At 41.5% G+C, this 12450-nt stretch overlaps 1 long non-coding RNA gene across 8 annotated transcripts in view; it reads left to right on the top strand.

Moving 5' to 3' along the window:
• The first annotated feature begins 6 nt into the window (after window positions 1-6).
• LOC307213995 overlaps window positions 7-12450 on the top strand; it is a 64226-nt gene continuing 51782 nt past the window's right edge. The window contains exons 1-3 of one of the 8 annotated variants that reach the window (XR_013837807.1): window positions 7-335; window positions 589-875; window positions 2694-4057. This is a non-coding gene — a long non-coding RNA (uncharacterized lncRNA). Of the gene's footprint in view, window positions 336-588; window positions 876-2693; window positions 4058-12450 lie in introns of those variants that run through there. The other 7 variants (XR_013837798.1, XR_013837799.1, XR_013837800.1 and 4 more) reach the window with 7 other exon arrangements.

Genomic DNA, 12450 nt, shown 5'->3' with positions numbered 1-12450 from the left:
AAAGGAGCCTGGGTTTTAAAAGAAACACGGGTATTATGCCATAATTCTCCTCAGATTCAAGGCTTTCCTCGCTGGCAAGTCGCCTGCGACTCTTGAAAGGCCTCGTGTCAGGTATTCAACAGATAGCGAGCCAGCAATGGGAAGTGTCGTTTCCGCCCCCCCCCCCCCTTGTCTTTTTAAGAAAACGCTCTTTGCCGCAGCGCTTTGAAACAACGGTTTCTCTCAGAGTAGAAAAGAAGCTTCGTAAAGTTGAGAAGGGGACATGAAGTCTGTACATGCCTAAATCCTCACGACAGACAGAAATTCATCAGGGGTAGCCGCCTCCATCTGTAAAGGTACAGAAGAAACATTTCTCTCCAATAATGTGTTAAATCCGGCGGGGGCGACCCGTTTTGTTATGGTAGAAGGCATCATTATTTTAAAGCACATTCACGAAAGCTGTTTTTAAATTTTGTTTTGCACTTATCCTGCGCCCCACCTTACCTAGAAGGGGTCCTCACTGAATTCAATAGGACTTACTTAAGAATGGAAACGGTTAAGGTGGCATTGTTGTTTATTTACTAATGGCATTTATACCCCGCCCTTTAGCTAAAATGGTTCTCGGAGCAGCTTTCCAAAACCAGCCCGTGTTGATCCCTATGCATTTCCACTACACTTGGCCGGGGGAGGTCGGGGAGAGATATGCAGCCAGTAACCGGAAATGCAGATTGAAACCCATCACGACTGGGGCCCTTTTAGCCGCCAGTCTCTTGAACTCCGAACATGAATCGCTGAAAAAGTATCGCGAGAGTATGGCGGAAACGCTTGATCAGCTGAGAAACAGTGGACAAGAGGTCGTTTAAAAGACAGGCGATGACCGCGCAACTCAGGGCTGCGTGAGGAGAAGGCTTCTGTCCGAATCTCAGGGCTGTAGGGCTGGTTCTGCGAAAGCGGGACTCCATCTGGAAGGGAGCTCGTAGTTTCTAGGAATCTTGGCTTCGGAAGCTTAGAACGGGGTTGTGCGGTCCCTCGCTGTCGGGACTACAAATCCCGTCAGGCTTTGCGATAAGCGGGTCGAATATGCGTAGCCTGCTGGGAGGGGAGAGAGGCTGCGGGTTCGGCTGTTGAGAGGGAGGTTTGCTGCGTTTATGCTAATGAGCAGCAGCAACAACAACAACTCGTTGTCTTAGTATTTCCTGGCGCTCACGTCCGTGGCTTGTATTGCTCATGACGTGTTTCCATTCATTCGTGTGGTTCTGCAGGAAGGAGAGAGCAGATGTGTCTGCGGCTGCTTTTTTCTCTTCAGTGTGCCTGCAGAGCCTCCTCTTTCCTCCCTGCAAAAGCATTTAATATTTTTGCGCTGCAGCTCCCACCATCCTTTGAACACTGGCCTTGCTGGCTGGGGCTGACGGGAGTTGGAGACCAACATCATCTGAGGGCACCAAGTCCCCCAACATTGCCTTTATTGCTCCTGAAAAAAAGGACAGCTCTCCTTGCATAATTTCTATTTTCTCTCCTATCCTAAAGCGATGGGTTGGTGCCCTTATAATATTTTAAGATAAACAGCCTTGCCTAAATAATGGACTAGATGTGTAGCAGGAACCCCCCCACCCCAATCTTTCAGTTTGTACAAACTTCACACACACTCACACACTACATACGCTATGCTTCTGTTATAAATTCATAGAAAATCAACCATACATCGGTTTTGCACTGTTCCACTTTTATTTTACTCCATGAAGGAAGGACTACAAAATGGGGAAGGTTTGATACAGGGCAGCCATAATCCCTTCACCATCCCAGCACATCCACAGGAGCCCTGCCCAGTTGCTATGCCAGACAGAAGACAATCAAGATCACAAAGAATTTGCATATGGGAGTGGATTCAGCACGGACTGGAACAAAGGACAATGATCAGATCTTTCCTCAGGGGGCAGGAAACTGACAACTCCCCTTTGTCTCCTGGAAGTGACTCATGGGGAGGCAGAGAGAAGGGAACCAGCCAGGTGACAGGACACTCAGGTTACCACTGCAACTCCTCCCTCAACCCCTCCTTTCTGTAATGTATGCATGATGTTTCTGGGGGTGGGCTTGACCTAGAGGAGGGGAATTTCAAAAGTTTTTATAAGGTCTTGCACACCATTTTTCTGTGTCTTTCCTCTCACCTGCAAGTGAGGGGAGCACCCTGTCACGACAGTCTTTCTTCAATAAAGACCAAGCCTACAGGCTGCTGATTTGCTTCAATTTACTCTGGTTGGTGTCTTTACTTTTTGTCCAAGGGAGCCCTCGGATTTTTCCGGTAACAGATGAGAGCTAACAAACTGAAGCTCAATTCAGATAAGAATTAGACACTTTTAGGTGCCAGGCAAAAATGTTCCTTTTAAACCTGACCTTTGGCTGATTGACATCCAATACCCTTTTAAACATGTTGTGGAAGGGGGGATTATTGGGTTGTCTTTGTTCTTATTTTAGTATGCATTTTGTGTTTTTTTATATTGTATTTTTTTGTTGTCAACCACCCTGAGATCTACCTGTATACAGTAGTCTACAAATTTAATAAATAATAATATTGTGTTTACAACAATAGATGGCATTGAAGGCAGCCACACCTACATAACTGAAAGTTCTTGTAACCCTTCTCCTCTCGCTGCCCTCAACCTTCTTTCTTAATAACTGCTACATACAAATGATCACCATTATTGTTCTACCTTCAGTGCAAACATCTAGGAAGCTTATGAAGGAGATGCCAACTAAGGGCCAGCTTACATATGTACCATAATCAGGTACCATAATTAAGCTACAGGCTTTCTAGGTAACTGAAAGTAGTTTCTGATGAAATGTGTGTTGCATTATATAACTTTATTCAGTGCTATTATTCTAGGAAAAGAGATGCCGGACTAGCCACGAATGCCTCCCTTGTTCTCTTATAATGGCCATGGCACCCACCTGAGAGGTGCTGGAACTGGGTTCCGGTGAGTTCCAGCTGGAAAATAAAGCCCTGACTTTATTCAAAACAATCAACCCACCCTACTGCAAGCCCTCTTTTACTATATCTCTTTTCAGATTAACTCTCCTTCCCCTTTTCTTCCTCTCTTCCATCTATCCTTTGTCCAAAGACGACATTTCACTGTTCCTTCCTATCTTACATCCTTCATCTCTCAGGGATGTTTCAGAATGAAATAGCACCTCATTGATCATGCAACATTTCAAATGGAAAATTCTACATGAGATTTGCAGAGACACTGGCTTATGCTTTAGCCTACACCATCTTTTAAAACTGTGCTGCAGAAGTTTCTGGAATGAAATTAAAAGAGTTTCAGGTGTGAGTTAGGAACTGCAAGATTGGAACAGGAGAAAAATGTTGGTACAAGGAACACCAGGGGGGAAGTGAGGGTGACTACTGAAGTGAGAAGCAAATATTTGTAATTAACATGGAGCCCACACCCTGGTATCAGTAATTAGAGCAGGAAGACACTTTGTGGCCATAACAGCTGGGTTTGTGCTATATCAGCCCATTATTTTAATGAAGCCCATTTGAAGAAGTGGCTGGGCCAGGAATGTCTGGTTAGCATCTACTGGGTTTGCTCAGGAAAATGCCTTGCAAATGAATTCTGTAATCCTGTAATCACACTGGCCATATCCTTCAGCACATCCTTAGTTTTTCCATTAAAGGTCATTCAGACCTTGGAATAAGGAATGGACACTAAGGATATCTGCATTAATTCAAAAATCTAATGCAAATTGCAAAGGGAAAAACAATATTCACTGGGTAGACCATGAGAGAAATAGTTAATTCCTGCCTGTCATGGTCCCAGTCCTGCTCCCCTCAATGACAGCTATTTGATTTTTATAAAATGTACAATTAAATGCAACAATGCATTTAACATCATGGCTAGTTTGGCCCAGTTGGAAGTTCAGCTGGACGTAAGCCAAGAGAAGGGATATGAGCAAGATTAAAATATTGTCTTGTGTTTGCAAAGTCTGTGAAGAGAAATAGCAAGGAAGCTGTACAGGACATAGACTACTGAGCTTCACTGTCTTGCATTTGCCACATGTTGCTGTCTTCCGTCCACTTCAGGTAACTCGGTGGCAGAAAATTGCCTGCCTTGGTAAAAAGGAAGAGATAACAGCTAGTATCAGTTCTGTTCCAGGCAGTGATTTCAGCTATATAGATTTCTTGCCCTAAATGGGAGAAAATGTAGGCATGAGTTTGGGATCCTGCAAGGGAAACAAAATCAAACAAGTCCAGGTTCCAGTAAGGTAACATTGATAAGAAAAAGTCCAAAGCTGTGAAGCTCAGACTGAAGAGTCATACAAGCAAGATCAATTTTCGGTATAGTGGCAAGCTGTAGCTCCACCTCCAATAAGCAAAGACCCTGCATGTTAAAGAGGCCTGGCCTGCTTCAGTAGCTCCTGGCTTAGATGTTGCATGGGAGACTATGGTTCAGCTGGGTGTTTCTGGGCTCAGTTGGAGTTCATGACCACCTTGTGTTAGTAAGAGGCTGCCAGCACTGGTTCCTGTTCTGCAGGATCTTCCTGGGCAGGACAGATGTCAGGACTTGGTTCTGCTGGCAAATCTCTCTTCCACTCAGATACTATCTTCAAATCCTTGGCCTCATCCGCTGATGATGGAGAGTCACATTCCAGGGTCACGACATTATCCAACAAGAAGCTTAAAACGATTAATTATGCAAGAGCAAAGTACCACTATCTTCACGTGGAAAGTGAGCTAAACAAATAGCAATAAATATGGTGATAATTGTGCATCCTTCACATTTAAGGATTTAAGCTGTAATGTTTAGTTTGCAGGTGAACATTTTCACATTGTTAATTATTTCACCTGCAGTAATTCAGAGATGGTGGACAGTATAATGATATAGTACTGAAGCATTCTATCAAAGTAAATGAGTCCAAGTAGCTGACACAAGGTGTATTTTGCTCAGCCACAGTGTGATGCTTTGCTAAGTCAGGAAAATCTGGAACTTTATAGCACATATATGAGGACATAAATAAGGTTAGACGTAAGTGTCTTATTCTGAAGTGCTGACAGCACTCCAAGGAGACCACTTTTGTTTTCCATATTCTGAAACAGACTCTAATTACATTCCATAACAAATTAAAGAGAAAAGTAAATTGCCTCCACATAAAACACAGGAAGCTGAAAAGTCTGCTCTTGCCCTATCTTCTTACTCATCACACTCTTGGATTGCAAGCGCCAAATGCATTCATGGAGCTAGTAATGAGACATTCCCCATTGTTTCTATTAGATTTTATGAGGTGGAAACCCGGATAGTAGTTACAAAATTGGTTCTATAACCATTAGCCACATCCTCTCCAGTTCCCCATCTTTCCCTCCCCATTTCACACTTCAGCTCATATAATACAATCAGGTAACAGGACTGTGCAACTCAACTTGTTATTCCAGTAATTACTTTCTGTTCATCAAAGAGACACAATTAACGAACTCACACAATATCCTTTACCTAACTAGGTAACATAGACACCTGTATCTCTTTTGCCATTGTTCTTTTATCCATGGCAACAGACAGAGTTACAAGTGCTTGAATCCACTTTGCTGGCTCCCACAGACATCTGGCTGGCCACTCTGAGAACAGGATGCTGGGTTAAATGGGCCATTGGCTTGATCCAGCAGACCCTACTAATGTTCTTGGAGTCTCAGCAGATAATTCCACAGCAGCAAGTCCCCGAGTTTAAAAAGATCACAAACTGTGCATGTAACATGGGAGTAGGAGAAGAGCACTGCATAGCATTAGAGATATCACAGGTACACAGGTGTTGGACATTTTGATACTCCATAGATACCCCTCAGTATCTATGACTTGAATTGCATCCAATGTTATGGGACTGCAAGGATACACACACAAAGGAAGTTTCCCCAGTTTATCCCTACTGAACCCCCTAAAAGGGTTTATGTCTCAATAAAGGGCTGTGGTGGAGGGCTGTGGTAGGACAGGGAAATCAGGCAGATGCAGACTGCATGAGTGAAGCGCTTACAGAGGCAGATTTAGGGGAGCGCAACCAGTTCGCCTGCAGTGGGTGCCATGCCAGGAGGACACAACAGGGGGCACCACAACAATGATGAACAACAGAAGGCAAGGGGGGGGGGAACCTAAATTTGGTGTTGCACAGGGTGCCACTGAAATTTTAAAGCCCAAAGTCTCCCGCTGGCTCCTACTCTTGGAAACTGTTTCCATCTGATTCCCCTCCCTCCCACTGTAGCTCCTTGCCCTGCATCTTAGGCTTTTCCTGAAGATTCCCTGACCCTCAGGAGGGGGAGGGGGAAATTCCCCTATGTGGGCATCATTGAACATTACTGGATTTAACTATCATGGGGATATATTCACTGGAGGAGCAATCACCTTTTCCCAGTGACAGATGCCAATGAAAAAATGAAATAAACTAGGAGAAGAACTGCTTTGAAGGAAGTTACACAAGTTAGTAAATACTACACACATTGATTTCCTTTGTATTCCACTTTTAAGAGTCAGTTAAAATGAAGCGCCTGTGTATCTTATTAGTGAATGTTATTGATATTGGTCAACTATGTGGTTTATTACAAAATTTCTTTTTTAAAAATGTAAGTAGCCAAGCAGTTATGTCTGTGTTTTTTGGAAACACCTTATTTGCCTTTCTAGTACCAGCATCTTTTCATATTAAGGTGCTCAGAAAATTCCTGGCTTCCCACTAGATAAATTGCTTGCTTGTTTTGAAGGAGTTGCAGAAGTAAATTATTTGAGTCCTGGAGCCAATTTTGATCACCAGGGGTTCAGATCAGTTAAGTATTTTTAAGAGTGCAATTCTATAACCACTTGCTTGGGAGAAAGCTCAGTTGAATTCAGTTAAGCTTAATTCTGGGTACACTTGTATAGGATTGTGCTGTTGGTGAGTCCAAGCCTTCTGTAGAATGTATTTCTCAAACTACTGAGTAACCACTGCCTTCTGAAATAAAGAAACCAAAAGTGAACTAAAGTTGGAGCTTTGATACTTCCCTTCTACAAAATTATATTACCTTAATTCCAGGGTCTATATTGCACCAGTCTTTAAGATGGATGCAGGGAAACTAAATCAGAAATGTACATTTTAAAAGGGAAATGTAATTGTGAGTGGCATTCTGCACATAGATTATGGAATTAAAAATCACATACCTGCTCTTTTGACTGTAGTGTACAACCTGTCCTGTGACACAAGTGCCTGAACAGATTTGAAAGCCTTTCAAACCCGACAGCCTGGCCATGATATACTTTTGTCTTTGCTGACACTAATGCGACATGTCATAAAATGTAGGAGCCCTCAGGTATTTTCTCCATTTTTTAGAGCCTAATGCCTTTTGCAACAGCGTTTGTGACTCTACATAAATTCTAGTACAGCAGGCACCTACATTGTAACTGCACTGTATTCAGTGATAGACTAATGACACCTTGGGAACTTAACCACCCTGGTAGTGGGTGATCTGGTCATTAGGGACATAGATAGCTAGTTGTGTGACGGCCATTGTTGACAAATTAAAAACTAGTCCCGATGGCATCTGCTTGAGAGTTATTAGAAGAATTCAGATGGGAAATTGCTGATCATCTTAACATTATCATTACATGCCACCCCAATCTCTTGAGTGCTGAGAGATTCCAAGGGTTCCAAGCACTGACCCAGGCTCTGGTTCCTTGGAATGAGGGTCAGCAGAGACTGTGGCATACAGGAAGGCTGAGATCCATCTGTCTTGGGAGACAATGGAAGAGTTTGCTGTTGGAAGGTTGCAATGCCTTGGTGTGGCTGTAGAGACTGATGCAGGAGAGACGTTTTGCTGCAGCAGGGGCAGATGAAGGCACCCAGTTGTGCTGCTCCAGATGCGCCTCCTCCCAGAGGTCATTTCTCCTCTGGTCCATAGCAATGTATCCATAACAGTGACCACAGGTGCCCAGGATATATGGTTTGTTTACACATATATGCAACCTGAGCATAAGCTGGAGAGGCTCACAGCATTAACACCCCAACAGATTTTGCTTCTCTCTTAGTCACAGCACTGGATTCCAGCACAGATCAAACAAGGCTCTGTGCCTCAACTTTCTGCTCAGCTCACGCACAACTACACTCTTACGGTTCTTCTGACTACCAGCCAAGTGAGAGGGAAGGCCCACTCATTTGCCCTATGGCACAGAACAACTTCTTTGGTAATGCTAATCATGATGCACATATAGTTCAGCAATAGAATCCTGTATTAGATTTTAACCCTTATTGGGTACAGGATCCCGAGAAATGGAAGGAACTCAGGGCATTATGCAGGCTGACACCCCAAAACCTGCAGTAATATGGAACTTGTTACTAAGATCAGCTTCTGTACTAGAAGAACTAGAATGTAATGGCTTTTTTAAAAAATAAAAATGGAACCCTGGGGAAGGTATTTCACACTGGTAGTTACAGGGCAGTTAACTTAATATCTGTTCTGGTGAAAGTGGTGGAAATAATGGCTTAAAATTGTATTACCAAACATACAGAAGAAGTCTTTCTATAGCAGATTTTTGAACAAATGAAAAATAAAGAAAGAAAAGTCCATTTTTACTTCAGTGTCTTAAACTATACTACATACACCTGATTAAAGGCTCCATTTTGGATAGGTTGATTGGAATTGAAGGTAGAAAAATGAATGAACGTTACCTACACATCTGAGACCAATACAGTAAAGTGTGGGAAAAGTCAATGAATTCACAGAACCACACTACAGATGAAACAAGTGTCTACTACCTAGATCTATGTCACAGAACAGAGGTTTTATAGGACATGTGAGTATTCTTTCTTTTTCCTGTTTTCCTAGCTCAGCATGCAGCAAAGGATTAAGAGCTCAGTGCTGTATATAATTTGGTAGTTGTTGCAAAGGTGCTTTCAGCCTTCCTCCAGAGAGAAAACTATATATAGGATTTCTATTAAAGGCCAACACTTCTACAGCCTTATTAGAATTAGTGATGTTGGTGAAGTTCCTAGTTTGGCACATGAACCTTTTCAACTTCTAATGCTCAGCTCTGACTTAAGGCAAGCATTGAGGGATACTAAAGTTCATATTCTGGTCATAGAGCAGACTAGGAGAGACACAAAGAGGGCTGAGCTCAGTTTTTGAGCTCTGTACATCTACAGAATTTAGGGAGGTTCATTGCCTCTCTCTGGGGTGAGGTAGTGGAATTTGCTGCTGGAATGTTTAAGCCAAGGATCGCTAACCTTTTTGGGGTCCTGGGCACATTTGCAGTTTGGAAGGAGTGCCCAGGGTACCACCATCACTTCTTTCTCCTCTCTTTCAGACAAACAGAAGGAGAGAAAGAACACAAAACACATTATTACTTTTCCAAGGGGTCTGGACAAAAATCAAATTCAGCAGAATTAAAATGGATCATCTTCAGATTCCAACATGGAATCCCTCAAATATCACCATCATATTAAATTTGACATTGATAGACTGCCCACACATTTGCTGCTTGACAACTCCAAAAACACTGTTGCAAAGCACAGATCCTCATGGATCTTCATGATTTTTACATTGAATAACAACAAGTAAGGTAACACAACTGTCAACACAGATCTACCCTATGATTTGATGGTGGCTTTGAATCAATCTCTTGTAAAAATGAAGATCCATGTTTTCATGCCATGGCAATGCTGTAAAGACCAGATCTGTGATCAGGGGGAGTCCTCAAAGGCACCATTGTGCTCCTTGGCACCATTTTGATGACCCAACTTTAAGCTGCGTAACTCTACCTATGCTCAGCCAGTGCCTTTGTAAATAAACTCAAATAGCATAAAATGCTATAAACCTCTCCTGGCCTCCTTCTAAAGGAAATCTTATTTGATTGATGGTCAACCAAAAGATGGCAAGATCCTAGTTTGAGGCAGATAAGTCCTAGCACAAAGATCCTTATAATTTTAAAGAAATATATAAACCTTAATATGATGCAATTACTATCCATCTAGAATAAGTATAGTAGTGAAAAAACTGACACATGAAAATAATGAGGAGCATTCAAGGATGCTATAAAATGTTTGGAGTAAGAAGAAAATAACTTTCAGACAGCATGCACTCATGATACCACAGGGCTGATGGGAGATGGAAAGAAGTCCATGAGCTATAATCTTATGATGTAGTTGTAGCTTCTTTGTTGATTTTTGCAAGCAGAATGACAGGTTTTAAAGAAAAGCACATTGCTATTTTGTCCCTATTTGTGGTGAAAGAGCTTGTGCATTCCATTATCTATGCCACCAAGTTCATAAAATGTAACCTATCAGCTACAAATAGCAGAATACACCATATCCTCCACTATTCCCCATTTCTACCAGATAAGCAATCTACAGAGCAAGACAGAGGAGCAAATGTAGGCTCATTATTCTTCAGGAGAGTAGTTCTCAATTTTGTACTGTATGTGTTCAGGATCTCCGTACTCTTGTGCTTATCACACAGTTGCTAGCACTGATTAAATTACGCAGTTTACAGAAGGATGCATGCAACATTACAAAAAGATGGTAATAACATTTTTAATTTATCTGTAAGGACAACTTTAACGCAATAATAATTCTGTAGTTCATTTATCTAAATGGGGACCTTATCACATGAGTGATGAGAAGTCAAAATACTGAGAGTGGATAGATCTTAACTCACATGATGGATGGGCAATTCCACACAGTATGACAGCCCCTTGTCTCAGGTCTCTGCTCAGTAACAGAGAAAAATGTTTCTGGAGTGAACGTTGATCACAGTAGAAAGAGAGAATTTCTTCTAGCTTATTATGCTCTCTTCTCTCTGGCAAAAGCCATTTATAACACCAGAGACACACAAGACCTCCTGGAGATATAAAACATGTTATTTAAGGGGTTACACTAAAATATTACACAATTAATCAATCTCTATTTAAATATGAGAAGCATAACACCTAAAAAGTCCACCACATATTGAGTGGAAACTTATATAAGGCTTCCAAGATGCAAAACCTTTCAGTTTTAAATTTTATAGCCCTCATATTTGTAGAAAGAAATACTGAAAATATCATTGTGCTATATTAGTTCAAAAAATTAGGAAACCATTTTTTTTAATCTGGAAAATGGAGTGATTTCAAAGCAGCCACCAAAATTACAGAGGCATGACATACTCTTGGTTAACCAAAATGTGTGATATGTAACAGTCAGGTTCTACCCATATAGAGTCAATGAAAAAACAATAATAATTTTTAATATTTTTATTATTTATACTGCACCCATCTGGTTGGGAATCAATGGCATCTATGTTTCAGGAACAGCCAGTGTCTACTAATTCAAACCTCCTGCCAACCTAGCAGTTCGAAAGCACATCAAAGTCCAAGTAGATAAATAGGTACCGCTCTGGCGGGAAGGTAAACAGTGTTTCCGTGCGCTGCTCTGGTTCGCCAGATCCGGAATGACTCGGAAGCTGTACATCGGCTCCCTCGGCCAATAAAGCAAGATGAGCGCCGCATCCCCAGAGTTGGTCACGACTGGACCTAATGGTCAGGGGTCCCTTTATCTTTACCTTTACTAATTCAAACAGCTAGAGAAAAATATTGCAGGGGGAAATGGTCCCACTGGAACTAGTCAAGAATAGATTCTGCATATGAATATGTATGAACAAGTGCTTGAGGATTTCTCTGGAATCAGATAAAATGCTTGAGAGAATCAGCTTACAGTTTCTCCTATTACCTTGGGGCAAGAATTGCAAGCCCATGCAAAACAGAAAAAAATATATTCAATTGGTTTATAGCACAGCTGTAATTTCCCTTCTTTGTTTACCTGAGCAGGAGTCTAAAGGCATTGAGCCACGGCATTTGGAATTCACAATGAATTCCTCAACAAGGTTTGGACTTTATGAATACAGCAGAGGCACCTTATTCTAATGTCACATTTCAGGTAAATGGATGTCTTGTTAGGAACAAGGAAATGAAAACATGGTTGAAAATAGTAAGATAATCTTCTGTTCAAGGGGTGTGGGGGACAGAGGAAACTTTGTTTTGTTCATACCTTATTAAAAATCAATAAAAATTCTTTATATATAAAAAAGAAAATGGTGAGCTAATACCTAGCCTAGCCTTTGCCAAGCTGTTCAGAGGCTTTGGTCTACAACTCAATTGTAAAAAAATGGCCGACATTACAACACACAATGAAACTGAAAACCCCAGCAGCCTTCAACTCTCCAGCACCATCTCTTCATTAGGAAACAGACACTGTGGAGTTACTCTGAAATTTTTCTACTTCTTGAAAAGTGGGGAATTTGAAATTAAATTTAACCATCAGTGTTAAATGCTTTTGTTTATTTAATCAATATGTGTGCTGCCTTTCAATTGAGGCAAGGCAACAAAACAATGTAAAAATAAAACAGCAGATAGAAAATTAGCAGCAACAAAACCTCTCAAATTAAAAGGCTAGGAAAATAAAGCTATGCTCCTAACCATTACTGCCCTCAATAAATCC

The sequence above is a fragment of the Podarcis cretensis genome, assembly GCF_951804945.1.
Source record: "Podarcis cretensis genome assembly, chromosome: 4".
Classification (NCBI taxonomy): Eukaryota; Metazoa; Chordata; class Lepidosauria; order Squamata; family Lacertidae; genus Podarcis; species Podarcis cretensis.
Note: the sequence above shows the minus strand (reverse complement) of the source record. Positions and strands in the feature narration are given on the sequence as shown.